Here is a 20,585-nt window from a genome sequence, read left to right on the forward strand (position 1 = left end):
GCAATCCTTTCACTGCATATATATGTATCGCTGCAGGTATATTAATCTATAATGCGCTGTCTGAATATCATATCTGTATGTATGCAGACCTTTTCTGCACCATAACTCAGGTCTACAATAGGAGGTATTTACAATTGTGGATTCTGAACACGATCATCTTCTGTTTAGTACGATAATGTCAGTAGAGTGTCCATGACTGAAGGTCTCTGACAGAGTTCGATTATTAGCCCTGTGAAGAAAAGAGAGAAACAGGTTTAATAGAGGAAGTTAAGATTAATGATTTAATTGATCCTAAATCTTTTGCCTTGATAATCAAGCCATCCTGGTTTTGAGGCCAATTGCACTACAACACAGATCCTACCTTCCCCGATGCGGTGACACACTGACTCATCTGTCTCCTTCCTCTGTACGACGGGGCTCCTCCCCTACCTCTGTCTAGTGGTTCAGTACCTCCCCCCATTCCTCTGCAGGGCGGGATGTTATTCTTCCTCTAACAGCTCCCATGTGGCAGTGGAAGAGGTGTGCCAGTAAAGTGCTGGCTGGATTGACATAAGGTAATTATCTGTGGGTAGTGGGTCTGATATGTAATATGTATATATAATATAACTGAGGGAATTTAATGTTGAGGGGATCAGGTATGATCATGAAGATGAGGGGGTTAAAAATCTTAGTTATGATTATGCATGCCTGGCACTGTGTGCATTATATCCAACCCCTACAATACCTTTATTAGGTATGGCTCTGTCTCGTTATGATATACCGGCAGACAGCATGCCGGCCGTCAGAAGACCGACAACGTCATCCCGATAGTGAAGATCCCGACAGGGGCAGGTAAGTAACTTAACCCTCCCCCTATCCCTGTATAACCTTAACCCTCCCCCAGCGGTGCCTAACCCTAACCTCCCCCTGGTGGTGGAAGAAATGGAGTGTATGCGCTTGACTAATTAGCTGCTTAAAATTAAAATAGTAATAGTGCAAAAAGTGTTTAAGCGCTTGTGGTGATCTGAGCGGACAAACAAAACAAACATACAAATAACACATATATGTTTATGCTCTTTTGTTACTAATGAGAGTGGCAGCTTGCTGGTATCTTATCAGCGTTGCTGTGGGTGGGAGTCCGTATGCCCGTTCCTCTCCTAACTGTCCCTTACTATACCTCAGAATGTCCGGTGATAGTGGCGGTCTTCTCCCTTGCACGGGGTGCCTTCTCACTCCGGAACACGACTCTGCTTGCAGCGCTGTAAGTGCGACCGCGGCAGCCGGGTATCTGCAGGCTCTAGCGGTGAGGACTGTTCCACGTGACTCCAAACTCTCCTGCTCCAACGCGTTTCGGACCTCGCTGGGTCCTTTGTCAAGGATAGGGATTGGGCTGCCCTCCAGATATTAGACACCATAGAATGGAAAAACAATTACATATTATGCACGAGCGACATTAAATCTCTATATACAGTCATCAATCATAAAGATGGATGCAACGCAACCCGGCACTATTTATCAACACTAACACAAATTTCAAACAGACAAATTAACTTCATTATGGACAATATAGATTTCATATTAACAAAAAATTATTTTTGGTATGAGGACACCTACTTCCTGCAAGTGAAAGGTACCGCCATGGGCACATCATTCGCACCAAGCTATGCCAATTTATTTGTAGCTTGGTGGGAGGACAGTCATATATGGCAGAACAACCCGTTTCTAGACAAGATAAAAATATGGCGAAGATACATAGACGACCTTTTTTTCATATGGGACGGGACGGAGGAAGAACTAACGGAATTCTTCAAAATGATGAACACCAATACCCTTAACCTAGAATTCACATCGACCCACAGCAAAGAACTGGTTATCTTTTTAGATCTAGAAATTTTTGTCAAAAACGACCACCTACAAACAAGAAACCATTTGAAAGAGGTAAATGGAAATAACATTCTACCAGCCCAAAGCAACCACCACAAGAAGTGGATTAATAACATTCCGGGGGGGCAATTTCGCCGTCTTAGAAGAAACTGTACGGAAGACACAACCTTTAGACAACAAAGTACAGAAATGAAGAGTAATTTTGTTCAAAAAGGGTATAAAGAAGAATATCTGGAATCTGAAATCAACAAAGTGTCCAAACTCAATAGAAAAGATCTAATAAAGTACAAACCAAAGAAACAAGAAGATTACGGACCATTATCATTCATCACACAATATAACAGTAATCACACAATCTTTGAAAAGATTTTGCATAAACACTGGAATATTTTACTTCTGGACGAAGAGGTGAAGAAAATACTTCCGGAAAAACCAAAAATAATATATACCAAAGCAAAAAATCTAAAACAACAACTGACCAGAAGTTTTCTACCTACAAACACTTTGAATAATGGAAATAAAGAAAAAAATGGATTCTACTATTGCACAAAATGTGTAGGTTGTAGAAATCAAACAACAGGTACAAAACCTATTCTGGAATTTACTTCAAAAACAACAAAGAAACAACACAAAATTCTGAATGCAATTTCCTGTGAAACAGAGGGTGCCATATACTTACTGGAATGTCCATGCGGCATACAGTATGTGGGACAAACAAAGAGAAAAATCAAAACACGAATTTACGAACACATCAATAACATCAAGAAAGGTTTAATGACTCACAGTGTATCAGCCCATTTCCACCAACATCATAGAAGAAACCCAGAAGGCTTGAAATTTATGGGCATTCAAAAAGTGACCCCCAATTGGAGGGGTGAGGACATAATCACTTTATTGAAAAAAACTGAAACAAAATGGATCTATATGTTGAGAACTTTGGACCCATATGGGTTGAATATAGACATTGAACTAAAAGCTTTTTTATAAATTTTTAAAAATGACATAGAATTCCTAGTATATATCTTCATACATGACAATATCCTTTTAATAATTTTACACACACATAGTATTTATAGAATGAGCGGCGAAAAGGCAAGAAATACAAATGACTAATATATGGATTTTAAAGTGGATTTTATTTAAAAAAAAAAAAAAAAAGTTGACAACACATGGTTGCCACCAAAAAAAGAAGGAAGTCACAAGGTACAGACTTCCTGTTTTAACTTAGCACTTAATAAAGAACAGTATAAATAGAGGCAATGAGCAGCCCAATCCCTATCCTTGACAAAGGACCCAGCGAGGTCCGAAACGCGTTGGAGCAGGAGAGTTTGGAGTCACGTGGAACAGTCCTCACCGCTAGAGCCTGCAGATACCCGGCTGCCGCGGCCGCACTTACAGCGCTGCAAGCAGAGTCGTGTTCCGGAGTGAGAAGGCACCCCGTGCAAGGGAGAAGACCGCCGCTATCACCGGACATTCTGAGGTATAGTAAGGGACAGTTAGGAGAGGAACGGGCATACGGACTCCCACCCACAGCAACGCTGATAAGATACCAGCAAGCTGCCACTCTCATTAGTAACAAAAGAGCATAAACATATATGTGTTATTTGTATGTTTGTTTTGTTTGTCCGCTCAGATCACCACAAGCGCTTAAACACTTTTTGCACTCCCCCTGGTGGTACCTAACCCTAAACCCCCTCCCTGCAGCCTAAACCTAACCCTCCCCAGTCGGTGTCTAACCCTAAACCCCCTCGGGAGGTCCCTAAACCTAACCACCCCATCCTTGGCTTAACCGTAAGCCTAACCCGCATACTTGCCTTTGGGATGCCGGCGGTCGGGATGGTAATGATGGTTGCTGACATTGGCATTCTGATGGCCGCCGGCATGCATTCTGATGGGAGTCGGGATTCCGGCAACAGTAACCTGACGTCTGGCATACCGACTGCTGGCATCTTGAACGGATCCTTAGTATCTTCCCTCTGTATGAAGCTTGCTTCTGTCTCACTGTCCCTTTCTTATGTCTGTCTTCCATTTGTTAGTCTCTTCCCTCTGTCTGTCTGTTTCCTGTCTGTCTGTCTCTTCTTCCTGTCTGTCTCTTTCCTCTGTCTCTTCCTTCTGCCTGTCTGTTGTTTCCCTCTGTGTCTCTCTTCTTACTGTCCTCTCACATCCTATCTGTCTCTTCCTTCTGTCTCTTCCTCCCATCTGTGTGTCTCTGCCAGTATTGTGTTTCTGTTGGATACATGTATGTATTGGAGTTTTTGAGGTACTCTATCTGTGGGGTTCATGCATTTATTTACAACAAAAGATGCAAGGAAGGACGCAACTGCGTCCAACTCAGAGTCAGGCCCTCTGAGGGGGTTCCCACCCCCCTCAACAGACCCCACCCGCTCAGCAGATCCTGCCTCAATTGGGGCTGCATCCAGATGTTTCCCAGGCTGGTTTTCCATCTCAATCTGCCCCTGCTGTCAGTGCTGATTACACCCTATAATCCATGGCGATAATTTACAAATATCATAATCAGCTACATTTTACAAATATTGTAAACAATATTGATCTATGGGCTGGATTCAGAGGTTTTCGCTATTCCGAAGTTTACGGAGTTGGTCAATCGCAATACGAATGTGTCAAGGTACATTACCGTAGTCATACGCAGCCACGTTTTACTCACAGTATGATTGACAGTCAGGGGGAGGTAACGGGGAGTGGCGACAAAGAAGGCAGACATGTCCCGACCATTTCGGGGGCATGCCACACCCTGCATTTGTGATCCCTACACAATAAATATGGCTCCAACTTCTCAATTCCAACCGCCATTCTGTGGGACCTAACTATGGTAACTGAATGATCTGTGACTGATCCTGCATCTTTATAAGCAGATGCTGGGATTTGAAAAGCCGCAGGTGGGTGTCTCAAAACATATCCTGGCGGCTGTGAAATTTGCATATTTTTGCATAGCAACTGGGTGCACAGACACAGCAGTGGCAGCATTAGTGTACAACTCTAAATCAGGTCCTATGGTGTATCCCTGCATCCATACTACCATACAACATCCCTGACTTGCAGCTCTATGATTCTGGAGTGACGGAACAAAGAAGGGAAGGGGCCAAGGGCCTAATTCAGACCCGCTCGGGAGCGCATAGCACGTGGGATGATGTTTGGCCCCTGCACATGCGCCGTCTCCGGCATACTCATGCGTGAGCCCCAGCAAGCGCCGGCAGCTCCATCGCTCCGGGGCTCACTACAAGATGGGGCGGCTGTCGATGTTGATTGACAGCTCGCCTCATTTTGTAGGCGGGGACGGGGGGTGGCTGCACAAACGCAGGCGTTCCCTTAGGAACGCCTGCCGTTTGTGGGCGGCCCTACTGACATCACTCGTGATGTCAGTAGTGGACTTCCTGCTCTATTAGAGCAGGAAGTCCACTCGGGCTTGCGGGAGCCGAGACCCTCCCGCAGGGTCTTGCCACAAGCCTGATGGTCGCGATAATTGCAACCATCGCCAGGCCGCTCGCACAAGCTGTGGGTGGTCATAGCTGTGCGAGCGGCCTGGAGGCCGTAAAAAAAAGAAAAAAGAACGCCCTGATTCAGAGCGAGTGCACGCAAACAGCGTGCGCCTCTGAATCAGGCCCCAAGTACGACGAAGGCATGTTCACACACATGCTGTCTATTTAGAAATCGAGATAGTTGCAGATACACCTGTCAGGAGACATACCAGTTGTGGGTGCTGGAGCAAAGGTCCATGCTGAGGATAATGTTCAGTATACAGAGCTTATACATCTATGGCGCTGATTTCCCATTCTGTCAATCCAAGATATTCTGTGGATCTGATCCAACTAACGCTCCAGGTGGCACTACAGCAACGATACTGGATACAGGGTGCTGTTGCAGGCACCTTGCTAGCCAGAAGCAGGGGCCGTGGGGCAGCTCCGTGCGATGGCGCTACTCACACATCCCTAGTTACAGCCCTGCCTCGGACTGACTTGTGTTTAACTGTGCATCAGCCCCTTAGTCTCATTATAGACTTTCAGCTGTAAAAGTTCTATTCTCTGTGTACAGTATAATCAAAATTATGTTGCTGTAATGCTGCGAGATAGCATTAAACTCTGTTTTTTCTTGTCATCTTCATTTTACAATTGATAGTCATATTTCATATTGACCAGTGATTGAGCCACGCATTTTGCCACAGCTTTTCACAGGTCATGACATCCATGATAACATTTAGTCATTTTTCTACTAGAGAAAACATAAAATAGTTGTGATAGTTGTTTGCTTTCCACAGCTTTCATATAGCAAACAACTAGATATGAGAGAAATCTGATGCATTTTGCTGAGAAATAGGTCATTTTGTAGATGTGCTAGGTATTGGCGACATAATCTTTATATTCAGCCTTTGCCTCATCATGCCACTCTATGGAGGGGAGTTGTACCAAACCTTCGATAGAGATAACATTGACACTTTACTTTAGCAACTAATCAGCTTCTAGCCACCAGTTATCTACCACTGTCTATAAAATGACAGAAGCTGATTGGTTGCTCTGGGTAACTTCTCCATCTTCCTTGAGGTGTGATACATCTCCCCCTATGTCTGATGAAGAGGTGAACATAAGCATGTTGGCAGCACATGTCATGGGTTCTTTTTGCAAACTGTGCATGCTCCAGAACCAAGCGTACACAAGAGTCTTATGCATTTCAGTCATATTTCCACTTGTAAATGAGGGATGTAACTGGGCAGTAATGTGTGCATTTTCACATAGGCAAAGTTCAGAGCGGGCGACTTGATGGAATTGTGGGCTACAAAGAGCTGGATGAAAGCATAAATATGACTGTTTCCAGGTGTATCATTTACTACGTATAGGCTGGTAATGATGATGGCAGCTATTAATCTAAGCGTACAGCTTAATGGCCCACATCTAATGTTGTGTACAACTTTGCATATGGGAGAATATACACTTTTAGTTCCATGCACACAATGCAGTTATATGCAACTAGCATTCAACTCTGGATCAGGCATTATAGCTGTAGAATGTCATATGGAACTTTTCTCAACAATACAGATGAAAATTCTCCTTTTGACACAATTCCTTTCCTCTTTAAGGGTCTATTCATCATCACTTAATTTATACAAAAGCATGTGAAATATAACATTGCCACCAACTTTTATATAGATTTAGCACTGGGGTTCAAATATACAAAGAATAAACAAAACAGACTCCCAAGGCACAAACAATACCTATGCTGCTGCCTACAAAAGCAAGGGCCATTTTACCCTCTTACATAAATCGTACAATTCAATTTTACAGGTAACGGCACACGGTAAAGTCTATACAGGTATCAATAAATCCTGAAAAAAGGGAAACAATACTTAAATGTCCCAAATTAAGTAGATAATAGTATGTCCAATTTGAAGTGTTCAGTAATCTGTCCTGACGTCCTCTAGTGGATAGTCATAGTCATCTCATATTGTTGTTGTAAGGAAAAAACATAAAAACATATAATTGTATAGTATATCTACAACTGCCAATAGTGAACACCACCTATCAGTGATGAGGTTTAGCTCATATCTGTGATGATAGAACACTGTTTACCCAACTCACAGGAAAATAATGAAGATTCCACAAATAAAGGTTTCTTTACTTAGGTATTGTAGCATCCAACATGACACAAGCATGGAGCGTACCATACCCACTCTGCATAGAGCTGTAACCCTCCTATCTGGGTTTTTTGGGGAGTAGGGTTTCCTGCTCCCAAATACTTGAATATCCTGCTTAGCTTTCAGCCCCAATCTGGCCCACTGTCCCTATACACTAGCATGGGGACCTAAATTCATAAAGCTCCAAAATACTAAATTTTTGCAGCTTAACTGCGGGAACAGATGACATTTGTTCCCGCACCCTGCTCTTTCACTATGGGAAGGATTCCCAGGTTGCAAAAAGGGTTCCATTGGGAATTGGCAGTGCTAATTAAATGTTGATTTGCCTGCGGCAAGACAAATCGGGGGCCACCTGGTCCCTGATAATTAATATAATGAATAGGCCCCTTAGTAATGCTATATCCACATTTATGAATCATCACCATTTACTGGCTAGTATGTAAAATGTGGCTGTATTTATCTTTGTTTATAATGTGTCTTTTATGATAGTTTGGTCAGTGCCTTCTTTTCATTTCACCCTGAGATATAGAGCCTGATTCAGAGCCACTCGCTAGATGCGGCTGCTCGCTCCCTGCGTATGTAAATTAATCCAAGTGACGTCAAGGCAGGCACTCGCACAGCAAAACATAAGCACGCCCACTATGTCTTGGCGAGCGATCACTTTGTGTTTCCAGACGCCCACCAGCCTGTCTTTTGCCGCCACTAGCGTACATCATCTCCAGGAAGTATATACAACCATCGGTACATCGGGAACCATCGGAACAGACCGCAGCACTTGCGGTTGACTGTACCCTACCGCAAGCACTGCAAGCAGTTCAGTGTAAAAATCAACCAGGTGACATGTACTATGATGCTGCCTGTTAATTATGCACACCTCTGAAACGACGTTGAAACACTCAGGCACGCCTGGGTCCGCAACTCCACTCCCCCGTTACTACTGGCCTGCCCCTGTTACCACCCACAAACGGCCTCTCCTGTCACTCATTCCACTGGGCTGTCTTGAAAGGGCGAGCGAGCACATTCCGATCGCTCGTACTAGTTTTGCAAACACGCGCACTGCGAACTACATGCATGCGCACATAGCCGAACATCGTCTGCAACGAGCGGCCGCTTGCTAGCGAGCAGTTCTGAATCAGGCCCATAGTCTCAAACCTTCCTTGGGTTCTTTTACCGTCAAGGGGTGATTCAGCAAGAATTGCAATTGTAAAGTGCACGCAGGCAGCTTTGCAATTACGTCCTTGCTATTATGCAAATGCAGCAGGAGGTGTATGACACCCCCTGCTGCATTTGCAATCCCAGCACTGCGACGGAGGTTGAACACTGGGATCACCTTTGCGACCATCAGTGATCGATGCTCACGATGGTGGACGGTGCTGGGCCGCCAGCCAGCTTACTCAGTAAGCTGGCTGGCGCAGTCCCTGGGCTTGTCACTCCAGGAAAACGGGGCGGACTCGCCCCCGTTTCCGGGAACACCGGCTGACCTTGCCCCCGCACCGCCCTTTAAATGCCTCTGCCTGTCAATCAAGCAAGGGCATAGAAGGGTCTGCGTGCGACTACACAGGACCCATTCTGCACACTCGCAGAATGGGTCCTGTGCAGACGTGCACTGCTGAATCAGGCCCTCGGTCCACACTATGACGTTAAACTTGGTGCCTAAATAGTGACAGAGTAAAAATATAAATTTAGCTTCTTCAGGAGCATTTAAATGCGCCTTATTATTTCCTTCAATCATGCTTTAAAAGCACTTTCTTCTGCAAACAGACGTCAGTAAATACACACTTGCAACTGCATCCAGTTTTAACACAAATAACACTTTATAATCCCTTCTTGCCACCCGCACTTAAGGCAAAGTACAATACACTGTTTTCACGAGTTGCATTTATAAATACCACTTTTACTTTCAGAAGCATTTAGCTCAAACAACAGTTGTTGTTTCCCATTGAATATGTCTCACCGTGTGAACTTTGGCCAAAGTATAGGTTTGTAGCAGCTCAAAAAGGAACAATGAGTCATGGGGAATCTGGTGAAACAGATGCCTATGCTGCCAGGCTTTTCAGTTAGTGGATGCTACAGCAGAAATTAACCCCTTTATAATATAGAAACAGGGCTCCTATTTGGCCACAACAATTAACCTTCGCTGGTGTATTTAACACCGAAATAAAATTAAACAAACAATATAGTACTAACAAAACATCTATCTATCTATCTATCTATCTATCTATCTATCTATCTATCTATCTATCTATCTATCTATCTATCTATCTATCTATCTATCTATCTCAGTCTGATTATCTATCTATCTATCTATCTATCTATCTATCTATCTATTTATCTATCTCAGTCTATCTATCTATCTATCTATCTATCTATCTATCTATCTATCTATCTATCTATCTATCTATCTCAGTCTGACTAATTATTTATCTATCTATCTATCTATCTCAGTCTGACTATCTATCTATCTATCTATCTATCTATCTATCTATCTATCTATCTATCTATCTATCTATCTATCTATCTATCTATCTATCTATCTATCTTTCTATCTATCTAGTAAATTTACCATGTTGCGTTTTGTTAAAGTCATCTATCATCTGCAACTTTGACCAATAGTTTAAAAATGGCAATAAACCAGGCTTGTTTAGCATTCATTCCTATTGCAGTTTTAAAATTATCAGTCGTGACGCTAATGATTGGCGGCTTTGACAAATCGCGGCATAGTAAATCTACAGTATAACTATGTGTTTGTTCTGTTTTTAAGTATGATTTATTTTTTGAATGATGTGTTAAACCCACTGTCTGGTGCAGCAGAGGTTTGTGACTTCTTATAAGTAAACCATGATGATGACAATGGATGAAAAGGCAGTCAGACTCTTGTTGGCCTGAAATGACAGAGAAAAGTAACTTGCAATCAGCTGCACATCAAGTGTAAATAAAATGTAAAATATCTCATGTTCTATCTATATATGATACTGACATATAGGCTTGTAAATATTAATAACGTAGCAGCTCTCTAATATATGTCTTAATCAGTTGGACGTAAACACGACTTGTAGTTTTTTTTGTCACAAATAATTTTTTTATACTAATTTTTTTATTATTATTATTAACAGTTACTTATATAGCGTCAGCAAATTTAGTTGCGCTTTATAACTTGCACTGTTTCTTTTGCTCACTTTCGTCTTTTAACTCTGCGCATCTTTTTTAAACTTAAACGACTTTTGTCCTGGTCAAAATACAGTAATGGTGTGGTGTGAGCGTGCAGTTGTGAATTGTAACTAAAATGGGCGCCAAACATATGGGAATACATTTGTCTGAAGGGGCACGACTTGCAGGTGCACACTGATGATGATGATCACAGATGCAGCCTGCGTCTTATTGGATGAAAACGTCTCATGCACTCCTATTTAGGCAAATACAATACAATTGCTACAGCACTGTTAAAAAAGCCAAAATACAGAGCACTGAACACTTGCTTTACACAAGTAAAGTATGCTGTATACCTACGTTGGGAAGGGGAAGGCCTCTACGTAGACTTAAAAGTTTTGTAATTTAAAAAATGTGTATTTGGGTCTGGTTTACATAGTGATTCAGATGCTTCAAGTCACTTGGGTACTTATTATCTCTCTATACCACCATTAAATGGAACGTGTATGCATTGTGTACTGTGATTTTGTACCTTCTCTATACTCACAGTGAAGCTACACCTCCAGTCGCATTCCAGCTGCGTATGAACCAGATACATGAAGGGGAGGAAGCAGTTGCAAGCTTGCGAAAGTTACTTTTTCTTAATAGGTCACTAAAATGTGACTTTTTCCATTTGCATTTTGTGCCTCCATTTGTATCCAACTATGAATAAGGCAAATTACTACTTAGATATGAAGCTACTGTACCCAAGAGTATTATTTATAAATCAAGAAAATCTGTAGAAATGATGTACGCTGCAAATACAAATATTCTTTTAGTTTTGTCTCATTTATTAATTATATTTTGAATTAACCCTATAGTAGGGCAGATGAGAGTACTGTTTTACAAAATTATGATATACACTGAGATGCCAAATGGTTATGGTAACCCCTGGGATGATTAAAGATTATGCTGGGGGTGGATAGAATGACCATCCAAGGTCCTGGTTCAGGCCCCATGGTGCTATCCAATAGCTTCCTATTTGTCCTCACGGTCCCAGGACCGACTTTTGCGTAGGCTGCTCCACTTCTGCAGCCTGAGAGGCCCTAATATGCTGAAACAAAAGAATTAACATCTAATGTTGGTCTTTCTAGATTCCAGAGAACAAAAGCTTTAATTTCCAGTGATAAAGCACAATAAAAACAGTTCCACTTGGTGTAGCAGTTATCTTCAGCACTTGATAGTATCAATAGCTCACTCCCAAAGTGCACTTTAATCAGCTTATAATTCTCTCATGGCATCATCTTTTTATACTCATAGACTCAGTCACTAGCTCAATAGTAACTCAAACAGGACATATATATAACACTGTCAGCATATTCAGATCCAGGGTTACTTAGTACTTTCAATATACTTTTAATGTTCACTAGGATGTCTCGCTTTATCAGTTTTAACTCACACAGCCTCAACGGATCCCTGCTGCGGCTCCCAACATGATCACATTGTCTCCGGATCTCATACTCACTATGCTGCGGCTTCTGCTGTGGTACCCAAAAGACCATCAGTGGGTACTCAGTGGCCCTTGGCCCCACTTCAGCGTCGTTGCTGGCTCATGGTCCTCTGGTACCTCACCCTGCTCTCCTGCTCCACTCTTTTGCATTTTTCAGTCTCTACTGTGCATGTGCAATAACTGAATTCTTTCCTTTTTGCAGGCTAATCCATTTTATGCACTTTGCAGCTCCACCTAGTTTCAACCCTCTATTCCACCACAAATCTAACGACAAATAGCTGTCATTATGCAGTGGATTTAAAGCACTGAACATATCTACTGCACAGATCACTATGATCTGTGCAGGCTTAATTTTTCTAATAAGTGTTAAAAGTAGAATTTAAAAAAAAAAAAAAAACAGTGTGGGTTGTTCCCCCTAAAATCATTATCCAGCCTTGGGCCTCTGTGCCTAGGCTAGAATAAAAGGGAAGGCAAGAAGAAAGGTGTGTGGACCCCTTATTTTAAAAAAACTAGTACTAGGCTGATGCTTTAGCCTTCCAGAAGCATATGTATTATTTAGGAAGGCTTGGCTTCGGCGGGTTTGGTATAATGTCTCTAGATAGAACCCAAATGTTAGACAGCCAATAGGTAGACAGGGACAAAAGATTGACACACAAAAGGTCAACATGGATGAAGATAGACAGGTACAAAAGGCCAAAAATGTTGACACAAAAATGGTCGACACGTTTTTCTTTGTTTTCTAACCCTTATCTTGACCCCCAACCCTATCCTCCCTTTGGTGCCTAACTCTAAACCTCCCTCCTGGTGCCTAACCCTAACCATCGGGGTAAGTGCCTAACCCTAACAGTCCCACCTAGTGCCTAACCCTAACCCCCCGGTAAGTGCCTAACCCAAAAATAATATGTGGACCATTTTTGTGTCAACAATTTCAATGTCGACCTTTTGACCCTGTCAACCTTTTGTACCTGTCTATCTTCATCCATGTTGACCTTTTGTGTGTCGACCCTTTGTAATTGTCGACCTTTTGTCCATGTCTATCTATTGACTCTCTACCTTTTGGTGTTTATCTAGATACTGTCAACCTTTTTAGTGTAGATCTATTGACTGGAATCCGCAGTCAGCTTTGCAGTGGGTTCTAAACTTGCCGCATAGTAAATATGGGGTTTCCATTCTTCTAACAAAAAAAATTTGATAATAAGCCATCATTCTATTGTGTTCTAAAGTTTACATTGTTTGCAGATTCCCCTTGGGTTTGGTTTTAGTAAATTGGCGGAGAAAATAAACTGCAAGACTAATCTGGTATTTAAAAATAAATTAAATCTTGATTTCATACAGTTAAAAAATCATGTATCTGCAGTCAGTCTTTAAGCTCTTCACGAATAAGCTCTACTCCTAAACTCGCATTTCCCATGAATCTGTATGCAGTCAAGCACTGCAATTGATGGACAGCATGCTTATTTATGTTTGTTATAGGTTATAAATCTTTAACCTTTCACCTGTTTTACTTCGTCATGGGTAAGCGCCATCCCACCACCTAATACTTGTTTTCCCAGCAATGTGCAATATCTATATTCATTATAATACAGAATCCAAGGGTTGACAGAGCAGACACTGTGGGTTATTAGAGCTTTAAACTTCTATGCCTAAATCATATAAATCATATAGTGTATATTTATGCATTTATTTGATGTTGCTTTTATAAAACGTTGCTTAGTCCAATTGTAAATACTGTATTAAACTCTCTATTGACACATGATAGATGTGAACCATAAACTTAAACTATTCTTAACTAAAATAACCACACAAGACCAAAATATGCCGTTCAAAATAAATGGTCAGCTTTATTTATTGAACAATGAAAAGTATGGTGGCAGAAGAAAGAACGGCAAGCAATTAGTATCCACTTATCAAGTGTGATATTAAAACATAAAAGGGCCAACTCTGCCTTTTTAAGCAAGAGAAGTGGTATCCGAAACCCATACCAATGCACTATTCATACCCACTCGGTTAAGAGGTGCCATTGATCCCAGTAGGGTGAAATCAGCCTAACCAGTGCATTGAAAGGGAGTGCACCGCTCATACTGCCTCAAGCTGGACATTTTCATTTGCCGGTCTTTCTCGCCACATATGGTTCTCAGTAAAGAACCGTCTCACCACCATACTAACTAACTAAACCCCCAACACTGAAATAATACTCTCTAAGATCAAAAGGTTACCCTCCTCTGTAAGGTAAACCCCATCCCTACGAAAAAGATGGGCATCCTAGATTCAAATTAAAGGATGATGCACCACCAGCCCACCCAGTTCCAAAATGTGTCTAGCCACCCGCCTGTTGAAATTCTTCCTGGACCTGTCAATCACCACACCACTAGACCTATAGTGCCAGGAGCACCCGGCGACAATACAGAACCAGACCACCGAACAACTAGGCCACAACTGCACAATCTCCCTCAAGTCATGAACCATAGCGTGACGCAGTTCCAGAGAAGTCCGTTGGCACAAATCATTTCCCCCAAGATGAATGACTAAAACCAAAGGGGCCCCAAAGTCAGCTACTGATCTATGCAATCTGGGCAACAATGCCTCCCACAATATACCACTATGACCTAACCACCCAACACTGTCCCACCGTGGGAATATAGAGGTATCAGATTCGAAACACGATTGTCCTGCCCAAAAAGGTGACCAATGAACCAAATGGGCTTAGAATCCAGGAAACCACCTGCAATATACAGAAATAACAGGTGAGTAAAATAATATAACTATAGTAAACAATAAGAAGAGGGAGTACTTAACCCGAGGTAAAAAAATATAAAAAACACCTGCTGGATCTTTTAAGTTTGGAAATTTTCTTTTTGTTGTTATTTAAAACCAATTGTTGTCCTGAGCAGGGCAAAAAAAAAACAACAGGAAAAAACCCCTCGAGACCCCCACCAAAATGGTGACAAGTGGCAAAAGCTCTGAAGTCAAATGAATAAGGCATAACAAGTCAGGATTCCACATGAATATATCTCTGATAGGTGTTGGACTTCCATCTTCCTAGAGCCTGGAATTCCTCTGAGGAAAGTCGGAGGAGGCCGCAAAAGTCGTGGCACCTATTCTGAAAGAATGGGTGCCATACTCCAAAGGGGAAAGCCCGAGGTGCCAGATGCACTGTTAGAAGACTGATTGAAATTGAAATTTAGTCAGTGGAGACCATCCTCATGCATGAACCCTGCTCCTGGCAGAGAATGACAGCACATAATATACAGGGAGGCCAGGCGTACTGGACAAATCCTGTCCTCAGGACAGAATTTCAGAGAGACCCAACGACCCCTAACCACCTGGTCTATCTTAATTCTCTGTATCGGGCACATCACCATATCACACAGGAGAATATGGGTGTGAAGTAGAGGTGGAGAGGTTGCCTGTGGAAAAATGAAAGCCCCTCCTGGGGTATGACACTTGTAACCCCCTCCTGGGGAACAGCACTGGGAACTCCCTCTTGGGGTGAATGACTGGAAACTTTCATTTGAGTAGAAACACTCGAGGTCCTCTCCTGGCTGACAGACTTGAGATCCCCTCCTGGGGTATGAAAAGCCTGGGGTGCGAAACTTGCAACCTCCTTTCGGGGTGTAAAACTTAAAACACCACCTTGGGATAAGTCACTGACTTTGGAAGGACGACCTATTCCTCCTATTTTCCCTACACGAGGGAAGAAACATCTAGTAGCCGGACCCCAATTATAACCTTCTTTGGCAAGTGTTCTCTCCTTGTCTGAAGTAGAAGGAGTAGTAGTCACTAATGGAGACGGGAACGAACTGGAAGCTCTGTTTTCAGGGGACACCCTTTTATCCCCACCTTTTGAAGGACGAAGAACACAGGACCTAATTCAGAGGCGGTCGCTTGGGAGCGATCGGTCGCACCCAAAGTGACCGAGAATATGCAAAACGAGCGCTCAGTCGCAAAGCACATCGTAAGCGCGGAAACACCCACAACAATGAAAGCACACCTCCTATCTCTACGGCATCATTCAGAGTCGGTCGCAGGCGGCAACCTACGTCAGCACGATTAACACCTGTTACATTGTTAATTGCCTACAAACATCGGTTGAGGCAGTAACCATCGCCAGCACTCACAATGCTTAAGGTAGACCCTGGGCTACCCTTAGCTCTGCGAGCAGTAGCGTCGTTGTTGCAACGAGATGACGTGTGTAATGACTCGCTCAGTAATATATGCACTCCCTTAAAACGCCCTTTTTAAGGTCAACCATGCCTGCGTGCGCACCACCACACCTCCGTTCACAAGCACCTTCCCCTGTAACCACCCACAAACGGCACGAAATGTCAATCACAGCTACGACCTCGTAGTGACTAGCTAGCAAGAGGATTGTGGTCGGGAAGACAGGCTTGCGCACGCGCACTGCCAGGTACACGCATGTGCAGTTGAAAAAAACATCGCTCGCTACGTCCAATCGCTCCGTGCGACCGCCACTGAATGAGGTCCACAGTCTCTAATGAAATGATCACCAGAGCCGCAATATAAACATAACTGTAGTTCTTGGTGGCGCTGGCGTTCGTTCTCCGAACGCTTGGGGCGTAGGAAGCTTTGATGCTTGATTCCAGTCTTCTTAACAGTAATGTTGGACACATCAGTGGTAGCACTAAAAGATTTAGAAGAAACACCTAAAAACTCAGGAATTAACTTAAAAAAATTTGTAAGGGATTCCTGGACTTGTCCTAGTAAATGCTGGAATGTTGTCAGCTGACCGGAAGAAAAAATATTCGTACACTTGCTGGTGTTGAACTGATTTGTCAGCGCCTGAAAATTCTGAGAGAGTTGAAATTGTGCTATTTCCTGGTATCTCAAACGATCAAACTGTCAGGTTCGCAGGGGTGAATCCCCTGCTAAGGGGTATTCCAGGAATAAGGTATTGACACACTTTTGCACAACTGGATAGCACTTGAAAAGACTCAGGGAGTGACGTGTGGATGCCCTCTTGTCACAGGGAATGACAGTAGAAGGATTCACCGGAAATGCCGTGCAGACACACTTTAGCACCACAGGTAAACTCACAAGGAATACACAGGAAGATGGCGTGTGGATGCACTTTTGTACTGCGGGGTGGCACACAAGGGAAACACTAGGGGCTCTATTTATTAACATTATTTTCACTAAAATAAAGTGAAAAAGGGTGTTTTCACACCCTTTTCACATTATTTTAGTATCACCTATAGTTATTACAGGGCAATTGGAGTAGAATTCGTAAAATTCTACTCCAACCCCTAAGTATCACTTATTTTTAGTAAGCAGATCGCATTTCCCATAATTGTTATTATTATATAAGGACATGGAAAGTCTAAACAGTAACTGAGGCCCTAGATCAAATATTCTCATCTATAGCTATAGATACCCATTTGGCTTACCTGCCTTCTGAAGAAATTATATATATATAAAAATGGAGAAATACATCAAGGTTGTCCTTTCCTGACAACTAACTATAAGCATCTAGAATGCCAGTACTTTAAAAACAGCACCATTTTCAAATCAGCTGCTCTGGTTCCTGCAGGATATTGCACAGACACCTTGGAACCGCAAGACCATTGCTTGGAATAGGATTGTTGTATGAGAGCCAATAACTACTATAGAGGCTGTTACTCATGGCACAGCTTACTGATACGGCCGGCTTAAACACTCCTAATTAGTCTTTGGCCTATTGTTTCACTGTTGTGGAGTCTCCCAGACATTCCAGGAGAGCAGAAAATTATTTGTTAAGGTCCAAGAGAGTCCCAAATTTTGGTACTCCCAAAAGAGCAGGCCATCCTACCAAAATCCACCAACAACCCATCTTGGTGAATTGCATTATCAATGCCTGCACCCCACTGCAGGATGACATGAAATGAGACATTAAGCTTTTCATCTAAGCTTTTTAGAGTCTGCAGAGGTATTGCCTCACTATAGGTATGACTGCCCTATTGATTTGATTCCTGATGCTAAGCTGCCTAAGGGAAAACGATTCTCGCTGTCATCACCTAAGTTTAAATAGTCGGAAGAGTACATCCAAGAAAATCTGACCATCCAAGCTATTTAACAGAATTTAAAGCACATATGGGTCATTATGAATATCTTTTGATGCCACTGTGACCCTTTGAGATTTTTTTTTTCTATGGGTGAACTCACAGAAGATGGTATAGCTGTTATACTCCGCAAGGTGGTAGTCACAGGATATCCTGAGATGGTTAACACAGGCAGCACAAAAGCCATAGGTACAGTTGAGTACCCAAAGTGTGGGAATTAGGTTAAGATCCTTACAGGACTTCACCAGAGATCCCCGCAAGAATATATGGACTTTATTCAGTGAGGACCCTGGTCGCACCCCAGTGTAGTTGGTTCCCACTGTAAAAGCAACAGAGTACATAGCTGGTATGAGGACTCTGCTGGAAACACCACCGAAGGAAATGCAGATAGAGATGTGCTGTTGTTGAGAAGTCCAAACACCAGTAATTGAAACAACACTGTATGCAAACTATACTGGAAGTATAGTACTGAAACAGAGGGCCTGATTCAGAGCCGGACGCTCTGAACGAGCGCATGCTCTGAATCAGGGCGTTTTGTTTTTTTTTTGGTGCGTCCTCCTGGATGCTCGCATAGCTGTGGGTTACCACCCACAGCTTATGCGAGCTTATGCGAGCATCCATGATGATGGTCGTGATGGTCAAGACCATCGCGACCATCGGGCTTGCGACGAGACCCTGCGGTAGGGTCTCGCTTCCGCAAGCCCTGGAGTGATTTTGGCTCTCTCAGAGCCAAAATCACTCCCACTCTCACTAGTGATGTCAGTGGGGCCGGACCCAGACGGTAGGCGTTCCCATGGGAATGCCTCCGTCTGGGCAGCCACGCCCCAGCACACCCACCAAAGGGGGCGTGCTTTCACTCACCATTGACAGCACGCCACCTTTGGTGCGAGACCCCGAGCGACGGCTTCCCCGTCGCTCGCCGGGTCTCGCGCATGCGCACAACGGAGCAGCCTCCGTCGTGCGCATGCGCATTTGGGTACCATCGACCCGCTTGCGAGCGTCCTGTGCTCGCAAGCGGGTCTGAATGAGGCCTAGAAGCCTATATGGAAATGAAATTGATACTCAGGCATTGAGTAACTGCATTATGCAGGCTTTTATAGTGGTTGGCTGATAGATAAGTGAAAAAACCTGTGAGAAGTGTTATGGAAACTCTAGCCTGCAGCTTGTTGAGGATTTCTGATTAGGAAGGCCAACAATCAGTGGACTGTTGAGTGTTGAGGGCATGCAAGTGGAGTCCATGATTGCTGGTACTGACAGCCACTTGGACTTAGTAACACTCCGGCAGTCTTTCGAGATTTTATCAATTATATACTCAGAGATTTTCTGAGATGTTTTGTGGTGGTATACTTGGATAATATCCTTATTTTTCCACTTCTGGGGCAGCATTGCCAACAAGTGTGAAAACTCTTACAGAGACTACAGGACAATTGGCTATATGCCAAGCTGGAAAATGTGAATTTGAAGTCCCAATAGTGTCATTCTTGAGTATGAATTCTCTTCCCTAGGTTTTACCACAATCAGTTCTTTCCATGAACCTGAAGGCGCTTCAGAGATTTTTATGGTTTGCTAATTACTACAGGAGCTTCATTAAATCTTCTTCTTCCATTGTGGCACCTCTTACTGTCCTCACCTGGAAGTAGGTTAACCCTAAATGGTGGTCCAAGGAGGCACATCAAGCATTCAAAGCTCATAAGAAAGCTTTCCAGACTGCCCTGGTACTCCATGACCCTAAACATGGATGTAGCAATTCTGTCTCAAGTCAGTCTATCAGACATAAAGCAACATCCACATGCTTTTTTTTCAAGAAAATTATCTTAAACTGAGGTTACTTATGATGTAGTAAAAATCCTTGTGTCTTTTGAAGAATAGAGACAATGGCTGGAAGGGACTTGGCATAAGACTGTCTTCATGGACCATAAAAACCTTCTGTATATTGTAGCCACTAAAAGAATAATTCCCAGGCAGGCCAGGTGGGTTCTGTTTTTCTTTCATTTTGATTTCATCATCACGTTCATGCCTGGATTAAAACATCTTAAGGCTGATGTTCTAACCAGAAGCTTCCTGCACTAGTATAGGAATCTGCCTCCTCTGGTTTTTATTATTCAGACTGAAAAAATTATGCTGGGGCTTACCATGGATTTGGCAATTGGACTAAAGTCAAGCTTATGCAGACACCCAGCCAAAGGTAATGTGTGTCTCAAATTAGAAAGTCGGTCCTGGTATAGGCTCATAATTGTAGGATAATTGTAGGATGGAAGTACTTATGTGAGTTTCCTGCACTGTAACGACACTGCTACGCTCAATCTGCTGGCCCACAATGTGAGAAGACACAATGTGAGAAAACACTCGGAGCTTTGTCATGTCTTGTTTGGCTTGTGCCAAGAAT

This window comes from Taudactylus pleione, unplaced genomic scaffold (genome assembly GCF_031769625.1).
Source record: "Taudactylus pleione unplaced genomic scaffold, aTauple2 ptg000707l, whole genome shotgun sequence".
Classification (NCBI taxonomy): Eukaryota; Metazoa; Chordata; class Amphibia; order Anura; family Myobatrachidae; genus Taudactylus; species Taudactylus pleione.